Here is a 13,880-nt window from a genome sequence, read left to right as displayed (position 1 = left end):
ATCTCCCTCAAGATACTCCCTTTTGCTTTGAACACATCCCATTTGCTTTTTTCTTTCTTTCTTGGGGAGGGTGGTCTTTTTGAGACAGTTTCACTATACACTTGAGGCTGGCCTTTACTTTGTGGCCCAGGCTGGCCTTGAACTCAGTGATCTGCCAATCCTCCTGCCTCAGGCTGCCAGTGCTGGGATTACAGGTGTGTGCTGCTGTGCCGGCTATCCCATCATTCTTATCACTGTCTGGAAGTCCTTTCTCAAGTTTGGCTCTTACGTTCTTAAAACAGCTGAGGCAGTGTTTGCAACTGATGGAAATGACCTTTGGTGAGTACAGTGAGCATGGTTACAGGTGGGCATTTATTTGATACTTTGAGCCGTGTATCACTATCTGCAAAGGAAGCTGGGTCTGGCATAAGTAATAACAAATACTCATTAAACGCTGCTTCATGCCAAGTGTATCACTCGTCGTCTTCTGTCTCAGACCCCTTTGAAAGATTCTATTGTGCATCAAACCCATTGCACAGATGAAGGAGCTAAAGCTTAGGAAGAGGCCAAGAAATCCCAGCCTTGTAGAAAAATTGGTAGCTACAGAATACCACCGGAGGTTGTCTGGTTCCATTGGCTGCACTCTTGTCCTTCAGAGCCATCAGTGGTTCTCAGCTTTGGAGCCTTTAAATACCAGAATCCGCCCCCTGCCCCCAAGGGCCGATTTAATTGGGCCTTGGTAAGTCTTGGGGCATGGAGTTCCCCAGGCGATTCTAAAATGAAACCAAGGTGTATGGCAAAAGCTTGATTTTGTATCTGAAGATGCAGATCGGGAGGCTGCTGATTAGTAAGATGTAAGTGGCAAAGCAGAGACGTAAACCCAGTTACCTCTGATGCCAAAATCTATACTTTAATGTGTACCTAGACATGGCATTAAAATGAAGGCTCGGATCCACTAAGTCTGAGGTTTCTGATACGCTTCTGGTCAGTGGTGCTGGCCATCTACTGCACGTGACAAAGGGATAAACCTGCTGTCTTTCTGAATCCAGGCCTAACTCATCTACGTGCAGCAATGTCTAGCACCGATCATCCTTCAGACACTAACTCAGAATCAATAAATTACCTCAACTGTTAAAGGCTTCGAATTTAATTCAAGGTTATTTTAACTTTTGCCCAAATTGGACAGAAGTTCTTGTTCCCTCCCTCCCTTCAATCCTTGCTTTGATTTCCTTGAACAAAGAAACCAACTTTCGGCTTTCCTGTACTTTTTTTTTTTTGGTACTGGGGATTGAACTCACGACCTCATGCTTGCAAGGCAGGCACTTATGCCGCTGAGCTAAATCCCCAGCCCTTTCCTGTACTCTTGATGGAATTACATGACATCATAGCCTTTGAGGACAGAGGGTCTAAGTAATTAAGAGATTTCTTAAATCCCCATGACAAATGCAAATCTCAATTCTAGTAGTTAAAGTCTGCAAAACAATTTGAAGTATAATTTAGTGTGAAGAAACCCTGAAGAGGGCTTTGAATAATAGACAGTTTTCCTGCTGGTTTGCCTTGGCTATAACAAGACTAATTCCTGACATTCCCAATGGAAATTTATCTGCCCCTTTTTCCTCTGCCAAGCCCATTCCTGTCTTCCCTATCTGAGTTCATGGTGTCTCCATCCTCCCAGTGTCAAAACATGTTTTGAGATGCATCTTTGGCTTCTTCCGTTCTCTCCTCTCCAACTTCCAGTCTAACACCAAGTCCTGTTGAGCTTCTTCTGTAATCTCTCACAACTGCTACTTCCTGTTTTATCTCACTGTCACTGTCCTAGGCTGCTTTTGTTTCCCTTGTCTGGATTATAGAAACTACTTCCTAACTGGTCTCCTATCACCATCTCCCTCTCCAGTCCATCCTCCCAATTTGCCAGACCTGCTTCTGTGGCCAGAAACCTTCAATGGCTCCCAAATGTGTTCTAACTAAAGCCCAAATCCTTACTGGAATGCTGATACTCCACACCTGGACCTAGCCCCTCATTTCCCCCATTATTATCTCTTCATGTGTACCTGACGCACTATAAAATGCCATTGCTGGATTGCTTTCCAACTTCTGAATCCACACTACTGCTATCCATTGCCAGGAAGCAATCCTTCCTCCATCCTTGCCTCTTGAACTTCCACCTATCTCTCAAGGCAAACACGAGTGCTGTCTTCCCCAGGAAGCGTTCCCTTCCTATAGCCAAGAGTGGTCTTTCCTGCCCCCCCCCTTCCCATGACACAATATAGCGTGATGCCTGAGCACAAGGGATGTGGATTGGGTTGTGTGTATTTGAACCTAAGCTCTGGCATGTAATAGCCTTTTGATTCTAGGAAAGTTCCTTAGCCTTTTTGTGCCTTATTTTCCTCATCAGTAAAGGGGGGAGGAGGAGGCACAAGAATACTACCTACCTTCTGGTATAATTGTGAGAATTTCACAAGTTATACACAAGAAGTTCAGTGCTATAATGCTAGTAGCATGGTTATAACGCCCTACTTATATGACCCCAGTGTCAGGGCACTGGGTATGGTTCTTCTTCCCTGGTCAGAGTGTTGGAAGAGCTGGACTTCTGCCTTATTTTACTTTCTGCATCCTGGTGGTCACTATGCGACACACATCTAGCAAATAACCCCTTCCTTGCTACAAAGTCACAAGCAAATTCTGTGTAGAAATAAGAATAATTATTTGATGTTAAATTGCCATCTTTGTAGATAACAAATCCCAGTTGAAATACTTTGGGTGTAAGACAGAATAGTTTTTTATTTGTGTGTTTGTTAGATGGTTGGATTTTTTTAAACAATACTGGGACTCGATGGATGCTCTGTCATGAGTGACACACCATTCCTTTTTCTTTTTTATTTTGAGACAGGATCTCTGAATTGTCGAGGTTTGAACTTGTGATCCTTCTCCCTCAGCCTCCTGGACAGCTGGGGTTATTGTCATGCCAGAATTTATTTAATCCCTGAAAGAGATCGTGATGTATTTGGACTTTAAAAAGTTGCTTCTTCCACATAGGAAGTTTTGGTTTGGGGTTGTGACACCTTTGTGGGTCTTGGTCATTTGTAAGACAGGAGACGAGGAAATTGTTTAAATAAGATACAATCATATGCAAGAAATAGTAGATCTCGGGGAACAAATGAACATTCCAATAGCCAAGCTCTTGTTCTCCAACGTCATCAGTTTCTCAGCCCTTTGTTCACTTTGCATGTATCTGGGGACTTTGAAATACTGATATCAGTTTCCTATCCCCAGAAATTCTGATTTAGTTGGCCTGAGGAGTGGCTATAACATTATAGATTTTGTAAAAATAATCACTCTTGTGGCCTTGTGGTCATATATCCTAGTGGGAGAAAAGAGAATATTGCAACTGGAAATCTGGAAAGACATCTACTAGATAGTAAGTTAACTCAGTCAACATTTTATAGCCCACTTTGTGTTGGTTTTCTTCTAGGCCTGAGTAATAACAAGATAGATAGAAGCCTGCTCCCCACGAGTGCTTGTTTTAGTGGTGGAGGCAACAAGCAGGCAAATATGAAAAGGAGATGATTTCAGGCTGTGAGAAAGTTGTGAGAAGAAGCTAAAAGAGGGCCAGTAGCTGGGGTTGGGGTTTTAGAAAGAGAGGTCATGGAGGGGGTCCCCAAGGCAGTAGTATTTGAGAAGGAGCCGGTGGAAGGGTGTCCCAGTCTTAGGAAATGATGGGAGCAAAACCCTACGCAGGAGCAAAGTCCTCTGGGTTGAGTATGGTTTGTGTGCAAGCCCGATGCAGGTTACAGCTTATTTACCTCTGTGTTTATCCTGATGGGAACATTTCCTGTCACAGATGTCTCCACAATCTGCTGGACAAGGCCCAGACTCAGCATACAGCCAGTGTCCTTGAGTAACTCAGGGCTCCCCAAATTTCAGCTCCAAGCTTTGCTCCCCTACAGTCCATCCTTTAGTGCCTTTTTTCTTGCTCCGTCCTCTGCCTAACAGCTCTTCCTTGCCTCCCTCTGTCTGGGACTCTTCCTTCTGAGGAGCTCAAATTTGGTCTCTTTGTGAAGCATCCCTCAGTGCCCCACCCCAGGCACTTCCGTCTTCCTTTGGTTCAGGAGCATCTTATATATCCTGCTCTCCTACATCTTAGGGCAAGAACCACACCTGCCTTGCTGTTATCATCTACTCCTTTGTCTGCAGCAGTGGATACATAGTCAGTGCTTGATAATTATTTGTTGAACAAATGCTATCCCATCATCACTTTTCCAAAAGGGACAGCCTAATTAATCACGAAATCTGCGTCACCCTATGCAGAAATAATGAAAGGTCATTTTCTGTTTGGGAGCAGGGGGTAGGTTGAGGATTCTATCTTAAAGATGAACACAATAGGAGAAAAAATGTACACTAGAGATTTTAGATTTTATTTAAAAATCAAAATAAAGACCCACATGTCCTTATTGCAGTTTCAGTAAAAACACTGTCTGTGAACTGAAGGGAGGGATTTATAAAAGGTCAAATTAGGCTATGGTAATAGGAAATATAATTGCAGGCTGGTATACCTTTAATTTGAGGGTTTAATGCAAATTAAACAGGCATGCCCTTTCTGGAAGCCTTGTTTTAATCAATTCTGCTGCTCTGGTGGAAGGGTTGATGTTAAAAAATGATAATAACATTCCCTTCACTTGTCAGAAATTAAGAGATTTTCTGATGCCACAGTGGTCTCATTGAAAGGCTTATTGATTTATTTATCTGACTGTCGGTTGAACATGTAGCACCTTGTGTTGCAGTGGTGGTTTCCAAGGATCTGAGATTCCCATGTGTGAACTCGAACCCCAGTACTTGCAAGGAAATTCTTCAGCAACTATTCTCCCTATCAGTGTGATGAGTAGCCAGGCAAAGAGAAAGGAAAGGCTGGAAGCACCTGGCTCCATCTCTGGTTTGTCATACAATCAACCACTTTTTCCTCTGTCTCAGTTTCTGTAGCTGTAAAATAAGGACCAAAATGACATCTTGCCTCTTTTCTATATCGAGTTATGTGAAATGTCATTTTTCTGTTAGCCAACATATTGGGAAAACAGTGAGATTTTGATGATTTTCTTTAAATATTATAGATCTATTATAGTTCATTCTGGAAATTTCACTAGAACAAGAAACATATTAGGCCTCTGTTTTTTTTTTTTCTTGGTTTTTTGAGACAGGGTCTTGCTATACAGTTTGGGCCAGCCTTGGACTCACCATGTTACTCAGGCTGGCCTCAAAATTGTGGTGCTCTTTTTGCCTCAGTTTCTGAGGCAAAAAGGACTCAGGATTTACACTATACCCAGCATAGGCCTCTGCTTTCCATAGATCACCTGAATGACATTTTGAAGGACAAGATATGGAAGAGATTCAGAGGTTCCATCACCCATTTCCCTCTCTAGAAACTGTTTTGTAGAACTTGATTGTTGTTTGAGATTGAGCCAGTTTAGAGGATTATTATGATGCCTGTGACTTTAAAAATTAATAGAGAAATCTTTCAGAAATCATCCCTCACTTGAACTGCTTCTGTCTGGGCTGTGTTCAGTGTGCAAACTTCTTGCACTCAGACTGGCTGAAACTAAAGGCTCTTGCTGTGTGGAGGACTGGGTTGAGAAGCTTATTCTGCAGAATGGGAAACAGCAGGTGGAGAACTACAGGAGGTCTGAGCCTCAGAAACAAAAGCACAGGAGTGGGATCGAAAACTTGAGACAGATGGGATTGAAAATTTGAGACAGAACTGAATCAGAAAGTGATTGGAAGACAAATGCCCTAGTAGAAATACCTACAAAGGCTGGCAATAGACAACTTATGGAAGAGAGCATCAGAACGGCCAACAAGCACGCAAAAAGATTAACTGGTCTAGCAATCAGAATAATACAAGCTAAACCACAAAGATGCCATTTATTCATACAGCAAAAATGTACAACCTTGATAATATCAAATATTGAACCAGATGTGGGGAAATGGGTACTTTCTTGCTGCTAGGAGCATAAATGGATCTGTTGGTGCATTGTGTTTGGAAAGCAATTTGCTGCATTTATCAAAACATGAAGTGTGCCTACCATTCCACACCTGTAAAAGTTTCTACTGCAGAAGTGCTGATTCAAGTACGTTAGGACGTGAGATTCCATTGAAGCATTGTTTATTAAAAAATGGAGAGAGAGAGAGAGAGAAAGAGAGAGAGAGATAGAACAGAGAGACAGAGAGAAAATTGGCAGCAGAACAGTTGAACAAATTGCAGTAGAACCACATAATATCATCCTGAACAGTTATGAAAAAAAATTGAAGCAGTTCCGTGAATGATGACCTGAGACTTTGCTATGTGATATGGTTCCCTGGTGTGGCAAATGCTGTTGTGGTTAATTATGCTGTCCTACCTCCTCTTTTTTTTTTTTTTTTTTTTTTTTTTTGACTTGGGCTTTTCAAGGCAAAGACTACTTTGTTCTCCACTGAGTTGTCAGTTTGGAGTTGGTGAATTGGACATCTGGCAACCGGAGGTTTGTAAAGAGACAGGAGAGGAAATGGAGAGAGAAGTGACTGTCCCAAGGCGCATAGCTATAAGTGTGTTCTGTGGACAGGCACCTACTTTCTCTGGGCCTCAGCCGCCCATCTGAAACTTGGGGGCCCTATCCTTCCCTAGAGAACCGGCATGTTGATGGGAGGAGGCAGCAGTGAGAGTGGGAACGGTAATACAGCTACACACTTTATGTAAATAATGCCGTAGGGTGGGTGCTTGGCTTGCAGTGGGTCCAAGTGGCAGCTCTACCTGAGATGGAGTTTTTGAGACAGGGTCTCACTATGTAGTTAGAACTCATGGTGATTCTCCTGCCTCAGCCTTCCAAGTGCTGGGATACAGGTGTGCACCACCACACCCGGTTTATCTGAGATGGTTTTGTCCTCATGAGACTTGAAAAACACACTTCCTTCTCTGAAGTTTAGCACCACCTCATACATCCTCTGTGCCCCTAGAATTGTGAATAACACAGTGCTTCTTCCTTTTCGGGCTGGTTTTGTTGATTCAGTAGCAAGGTAATTGTACATTGCCTGATACCAAGTTGATGTGTAACCAGTGTAACTCTGACGAGGTGACAAGTGCACTCGGCAGGGGGTTAATGGAGAAGCTGCACAGGCGGCAGCACAGTGGAGTTTCATGGGGATGGCAAAGCAGGGTGGACAGAACATAGTACTCCAGCCACAGCCGGCGGGAACGGCAGCTCCTAGCACCCCCAGCACCGTGTTCCCTGAGTCAGCGTCAGCTTAATTGGAGGACAATGGCATTAATGAGAAGGCCATGTTTCTTGACAAAAGCTCCCACCCTGCTCCCAAGCCTGGAGACAGCTTGAACCAGTTGTGCAGCACCCCTCTTTGGGGAGGATTCCATTCTGTTGGTGAACTGGAAACACAGAGGCCCTCGTGCGCTGGGTGTGGGCACCAGTTGGCTGGCAAATCCTAAGGGTGGGACTAAGTCAGGGAGCAGAAGAACTGGGAGACCCTCAGAGACCAGAAATTTCCCTTACTCTACAGTTGGGGAGACCAAGGCTCAGCGGTGGAAAAGGATCAGATCCGAATGAAAATTAAAACTAAATTTAGATTTCTGACTCTTCCACTCTAGACAATGATCTCTGGCTAGATGTCCTGAGGTTGTGCAGAGCTGGACATGGGGACAGAAGAGAGGGAGTGTTTGGGGGCAGCGGAACACATGTCCACGGACGGGCTGCGGAGGCCCAGGCTGGGCACGGTAGCAACTAACATTGCTTACAGGTTTACAAGTTTCCACCCATTTATTTCTCACCATGACGCCTGGCACAGGCATTCTTATTATTACCACTTTACAGAGGGGGAAACTGAAGGTCGGAAGGGCTATGTCATTATGTCAGGTCACACAGCTGTGGTGAGAGGTAGAACTGGGATTTGAACTCCAATTTTGCTTGATTTCCAAAACTGAAGTCTTAGCACAGTGTATGTAGCTAATATACCCGGAAAGGCTCAGCACTTCACAGTATTGAAAACTGTGAGTTGACCATCTCCATTATTTAGAGCCAACTCATTTGTTCCAGATGCCCATTGCAAGCCAAGCATCCACACTACGGCATTACTCACATATAGTGTGTATCTGTATTACCGTTCCCACTCTCACTGCCGCCTCCTCCCATCAACATGCCGGTTCTCTAGGGAAGGATAGGGCCCTCAAGTTTCAGATGGGCGGCTGAGGCCCAGAGAAGGTAGGTGCCTGTCCGTAGAAACACAGCTGGCTGTGGAGGGGGACATCAGACTGGAAGAGATAAGCAAAAAGGCTGCCCGGCCAGGTCTCAGGCGGTGGGGAGGGATGGGGCAGGACCAGGCATAGGGCAGCAGCCCCTTCCTGGCTTCCTGACAGCACTATTGTTTGAAGCCGGTTCTTGGACATCCAGGAAATGGGCGACATCACTCCCAACAAAGGAGAGGAAGCGGCTTGAATGTCTCAGCTCCACCTCACGCGCTCACCCTGGGGCTGGAGATGGGAGCCTGGCCAAGGCTGCTGACCCTCTGCTCAGCCAGGCCACCCGACCCCCACCCTGTGTCTGGCCTGCCCGCTCCCCTCTGCCAGCCAAGCTGCAAATTCTTCAAGCACTGACCTACAGGCCTTCCTGCCCTAGAGACGTCCCCAGAGCTGCACCCAGCTCTTCTCTGAGAGCCTGCAGCCTTTGGTCCTGTTAGAGGGAATTTACTTTCCACCACGTCCCGTGGCTGGATAGGACCACACCTTTAATTCTGGGCCTCAGTTTCCTCATTTTATGTGGAGGCAAAACTGGGTGGAGCAATCTGGCTCTCCTTGAAGGGCTCTTTCGCCTCTATGGTTCTGTCTCTGAGCATTTTTGCTGCCTGAATGAGCGGGAAGGGGCAGCACCTGAAGCCCTAACCAAGGAGGGGTCTTATGCAGCACAGCTATGTTCAAAGGTGGGACAAAGCAGCCTAGCAGAGCAGAAATCAAAGATGGTCTTGCTGCTAAGCTCCGGGATCAGGGAAGCCCAGGTTCAACTCTCAGCTCTGCCTCTCATTAGCTGTGCAACCCTGAAAAAGTCACTCTACTTCTCTGAACCTTTGTCTCCTCACCTTAAAATTCAAGCAGTAAGTTTTACTAGTGGTTGTGAGGATTAACTGGAGTCGTGGGCATAAAAGGGGTATCAGGCAAATGCTGAGCACACAGTTCCTTCTTCTCTTTCTTAGGTGACTTTCTGGCAGGAGTTGGAGGGAGATGGAGAAGTTGAATCTGGCATCATGATTAAGAAGCTCTAGGTGCTGTTCTGTTTCCTGCCTCTGCAAAGGTGTGTGTGAGGCAGGGCCCCACAGGCAGTGGCAGAGGTCTCTGCATGGCACCTGGCAAATTCATGGGCCATCACTGTCCAGGTTGCAAACACCTGTGAGCTTGTCTGGCTCCAGAACAGGAATAGGCAGCTGAGACTTGTCGTTGGGGTCATCTGGCTGCTCTTCTTGTCTAGAGCCCCAGGTAGGTGAGGTATAGTGACAGCAAGTGATCCTGTCCTCTAGGTCACCAGGCGAGGTTTGTGCCTCCCAGTGGGGGGTTACTGTCCACTGAAGAGCCCCTGGGATTTGAGAGAGATGACCCCCCACTTCCAGTTCCAGGACAAGAGAGCATCAGAAAATGGAGGAAAGGATGCATCAGCCGCCTGCACTGGCAGAGAAAGAGTGATCCTGAATGCTGTCCCTCTTGGACAACTTCTCTCCTGGGCCTTCCCAAGATCTCTGGCCCCTTCTGACTAGGGCTGATGACCTTGGTTCCTCTTTCTCAGGCACCTTTTCTAGTAAACTGACATTAAAACGTTCACCTCCAGGGCTGTTGTAATTGGTCGAGGCAAAGGGTTGTTTCAGAGCTTTGATCTCCAAAGTACCATTAGATGAGCACTTAATACATGCCATGCCACTGCCTCAGACCCATGGAGACTTTGTAAAGGAAGCAGAGAGAAGAAGGAATGGGCCTAAGCCCACACAAGATGTCAGTGACTCACATGGAATCAGGAAGTCCAGTTCCTGCTTCCAGTCCAGGGCCCTGCTCTCCTATGTGCCACATTGTCTCAGCCTGGCAGCCCTGAGGAGAGGGAACACAGGAGAGGGGAGGAGGGGGAGTGTTAAGAGCACGCCCTCCCCTCTCCCAACCTCCCACCATAGGGAACCAATCTCCAGGAAGCCCAGCGGGTGGCCAGGTCCCAGCACTGATTGCAGGAGATGGCATGAGGGCCAGGCGGTTGCCATGGCGACTTCCTGAATCACAGTGCCTATTCCTGCTGAGACTTCAGGAAGTCAGACATACCTGGGCAGCCCCTGCACATGGCTGGGCCTCTCCCAGGAGAAGGACACTTGGGAATGAGACCTGGCTGCAAGCATACACACACATGTGTATGAACTGAGGTGGCAGCAGGTGTGTAGCCCGTGGCCACACAAGCCTAGGATGTGCAGAGCCACATGAGGCCAGGCCCAAACTATCCTAACCAAGCCAGCCTGGGAGCCTGTTATGGGAGCACTCTGGGGAGGGTAGGGATGCTAGAGAGCACCTGGAAACTGCTGGGCCAGATTGTGCAGGGCTCTGCCTGCCAGGCTAAAGAGCTTGGACTCTCACCTGGAGGTGCGGGGAGCCAGCAAAGACTGTGGAGCAGGGAGACAGCACAGACGGACCTGAGATCCCTGCAGTAGTCAAACGAGCAAGACCAAGGGCAGGCAGGCCAGCATGGCCGCTCTTCCCTCCCTGCACTTCAAGCTTAAACGGCAGGGGCTTGATGTCTGTTGTCTGCTCTTAGGAGCAGAGGGTTCCAGTGCTCCTTTCGCTGATGCATGCGGAGCCCTGGAAGAGTGCCTGGCCACGGGGTTCAGTCACAGCTGCTGAGGGAACGAGGAGGCCTGGGCTGGAGAAGCAGCACAGCCAAGGGGAGTGAGGCAGGGAGAGCCATGGTGTCCGATGATACAGCGTGAGCCCTCTGAGGGCCCCTGGCGGTACTGTTCTAGCCTGGGGTGAGGCCAGGGGGTGATTCCAGGCGGGATGCAGGAGGCCACAGTGGGCGAAGGGACATGGAAGCCACATACCGTGTCCTGGACCTGAGTGCGTTGAGAAGGACTTGGGGCACAAATGTCCAGCATCTTTACCTGGCCCCTCTGCTGTTGGTGGCTGTGACATCTTCCAGACCTCTGCCATCCCACAGAGCCACCAATGCAGGCCACGGGACATTTTCCTTTTCCTAATGACATATTAGGAAAGTATAAAGAAGCAGGCAAAGCTTATTTTCATGATCTGTTTCACCTAATCCTGTATGTGCATAACATTACATTTCAATAGGTTACCTGTATAAAAACTGATATGTTTTTATGTTCCTTTTTCAGGGTACAAAGCCTTTAAAAACTCACGTGTAGTCCGCACCTGTGGGCAGTGCCCCTGCATAGCCCTGAGCTCCGAAGCTCCCCACCTATAATGAGGTTCCCGGGGACACTAGCTGGATGGAGGAGAAAACTGTTGCATGGCTCCAAGGAAGCCTCTTTCCTCTGCTCCTTTGGGGTCAGCCCCTCCATTCACTTGCTTGCTCATTTGACAGACATTTATCAGGCAGCAGAGCAGTGCGTGGAACATAGAGTAGTAGGTTTTTTAAAAGGAGTTTGTTTTATTAATGCCTATTCAGTTTACAAAATAATGGGTTCTGATGTGGTATTTTCATATTTGCATATAATCTACTTTGATCATCTTGGAATAGTAGGTTCTTATGTGGGTTCCACTCCCAGCTCATAAATGGGGAAGCCAATGCTCCAAGAAACCTAGTGACTTCCTGAAGGTCGCACAGCTGATGCCCTCTAAACTCCTTCGCCTGCCTGTGTTGCATGAGTAGCCAGGAGGGAGGAGGGCAGGTATCTGGTGGGAGCTACAGAAGTACTTTCCCAGTGAAGCCTGGGTCTGTGGGTCTTTATGCCCACAGGGATGCATGGTTCTTTCTTTCTCTATCAAGCTCTGTTCCCCCAGAGGCCTGAGCTTCGTCCCTCAGAGCCAAGAGACCAGTAATTCCCATGAACCTGAGTTTAGGGCATTTTAGGGCAGTAGCTAGTCACCGCTACTAAGATGGCAGCCCTGGAGGCTGGATTGGGCACAGAAGGTTTATCCCCCACCCCAAGGCAGTAGGGGTAAGAGCAGGAACAAGGAAACATTGTTCTCAGTGCTTGGAGGCATGGGTTCAAGTCCTGACTCCTTTTCTTCCCAGCTGGTGACCTTGGAGAAGAGGCTCTGACCTTCTAGGCTTTAAATTGTCACCATTAAATGAATAAGTGGGCCACCTGCCAGGATGGGGCTGCATGGTGGTGGTCAATGGCTGTGAATGTGCGTGATCATAAGGAGGGGAGTGAAGAACTCCGATAGAGACCATCTCCCAAGAAAGACAAGCTCATGAGGGTTTTTTTGTAGAAACCCTGACTTGATTGTTTCCAGCTGGGGCTGGTGTGGGTTTCTCGTGAGTGAAAACTCTAGAATGTGTGTCTGGCTCAAGTCTGTTGGGCTCAGTCTGGCTTCAGAGTCTTCCTGGAGCGGTCCTTCATCATATCATTTACTAGTGCCAATGAGTTAAACAGCTCATCTTTACAGGTGAGGAAACTGAGGCACAGAGAAGTCTGGCGATCAGCCCCAGGTCATCCAGCCAGGAAGTAGTTGCACTGGGTTTGAAATGTCTAAGGCCATGGGTTCTGGGCCCTGCACAACACACAGAGGTGCTGACAGGTTGCTCCCCAAGAGTCACAGCAGCTGCCTCAGGACAGCTTGTCCCTCACAGGCTGGGGTCACCCTGGCTCGAGACACGCAGGAGTGGCTGCGGGGCCAGGCGTGGCCGGATTCACAGGTTGAAGACTGTTCCTCTGGGCTTCCGGACTCCGTGCCTTTACCCACAGCCCCTTCTTCCCCCGGCCGCCTCCCTTCCTGGCCTGGTGCTGGGGGTGACCATCGGGTGGGGTGGCATCCGGGCCGGGGCTAGAGCTGTCAGGAGGGTGTCTGGACAGAGACTGATGGGCTGTCACTTGGCTGCCGGCACATCCTCAAATTCTTTGTCTGTGTGCAGGCAGGGACTCTGTGGGGGTGGGGGACAGAGCAGAAGAAAAGAAAGGCAGGGTGGGGTCAGGGATGAGCAGTGGGGGTTAGGAGACCCCCAAGTCAGCTACTGCCTCTGCTCCTGGCTGACTGGCCCCCACTCTGAGTATGTGTGTTTGTGTTCATGTGTGTGTGTATTCATGTGTGTGTGTGTTCATGTGTGTATGTGTTCATGTGTCTGTGTGTATGTGTGTAAGTCAGGCCCCTGTCCCTAGCTTTGAGGCCAAGCTGTGGGGACCTTGAGCAAATCTCTTCCCCAGTTCCTGTCTCAGGCCCGTTTCTCCATCCATGTAATGGGTCTGCCCAGCTCTGACACGTTGCAATCTGAGTTGTAAAACTGAGTTGATGGGAACAGTTGGCCCTGACTTTCCGGAGACTTGTGTATACTCTCTGGACAAGGGCACTCAGGACTCCCTCTCATAACACTGCCTTGGGGAGGTGGCCAGGGGACGGCTTGGGATGGGGGGGTCATCAGAGAGCCCGGAGAGGTGAACTCTCTCACTGAGGCACCTGCCAGGAAGGCAAAGCCAACCTGCCCTGCTGCCCAGCTAGGACCCCCTCGTGACTGTGCTGGGGAAGAAGGTGGCCTGGAAGGTGGTGAGGACAGAGTGGTCATCTGTCTTAAAAGATAACAGCTCCATAGTATCTGGGCTACCTCCACACAGGGCCCTGCCAGCTCACCTGTGCCCCCATTCTCCACAACTACCATCACACACACAACCATCCAACTCTGCTCACACAGCTACCCTGGGTCCCCATCACAGAACCACTGCTAGACCAATGG

Source organism: Cavia porcellus, unplaced genomic scaffold (genome assembly GCF_034190915.1).
Source record: "Cavia porcellus strain 051 isolate PalLab524CR breed Dunkin Hartley unplaced genomic scaffold, mCavPor4.1 scaffold_1, whole genome shotgun sequence".
Lineage (NCBI taxonomy): Eukaryota > Metazoa > Chordata > Mammalia > Rodentia > Caviidae > Cavia > Cavia porcellus.
This window is presented reverse-complemented; position numbering follows the sequence as displayed.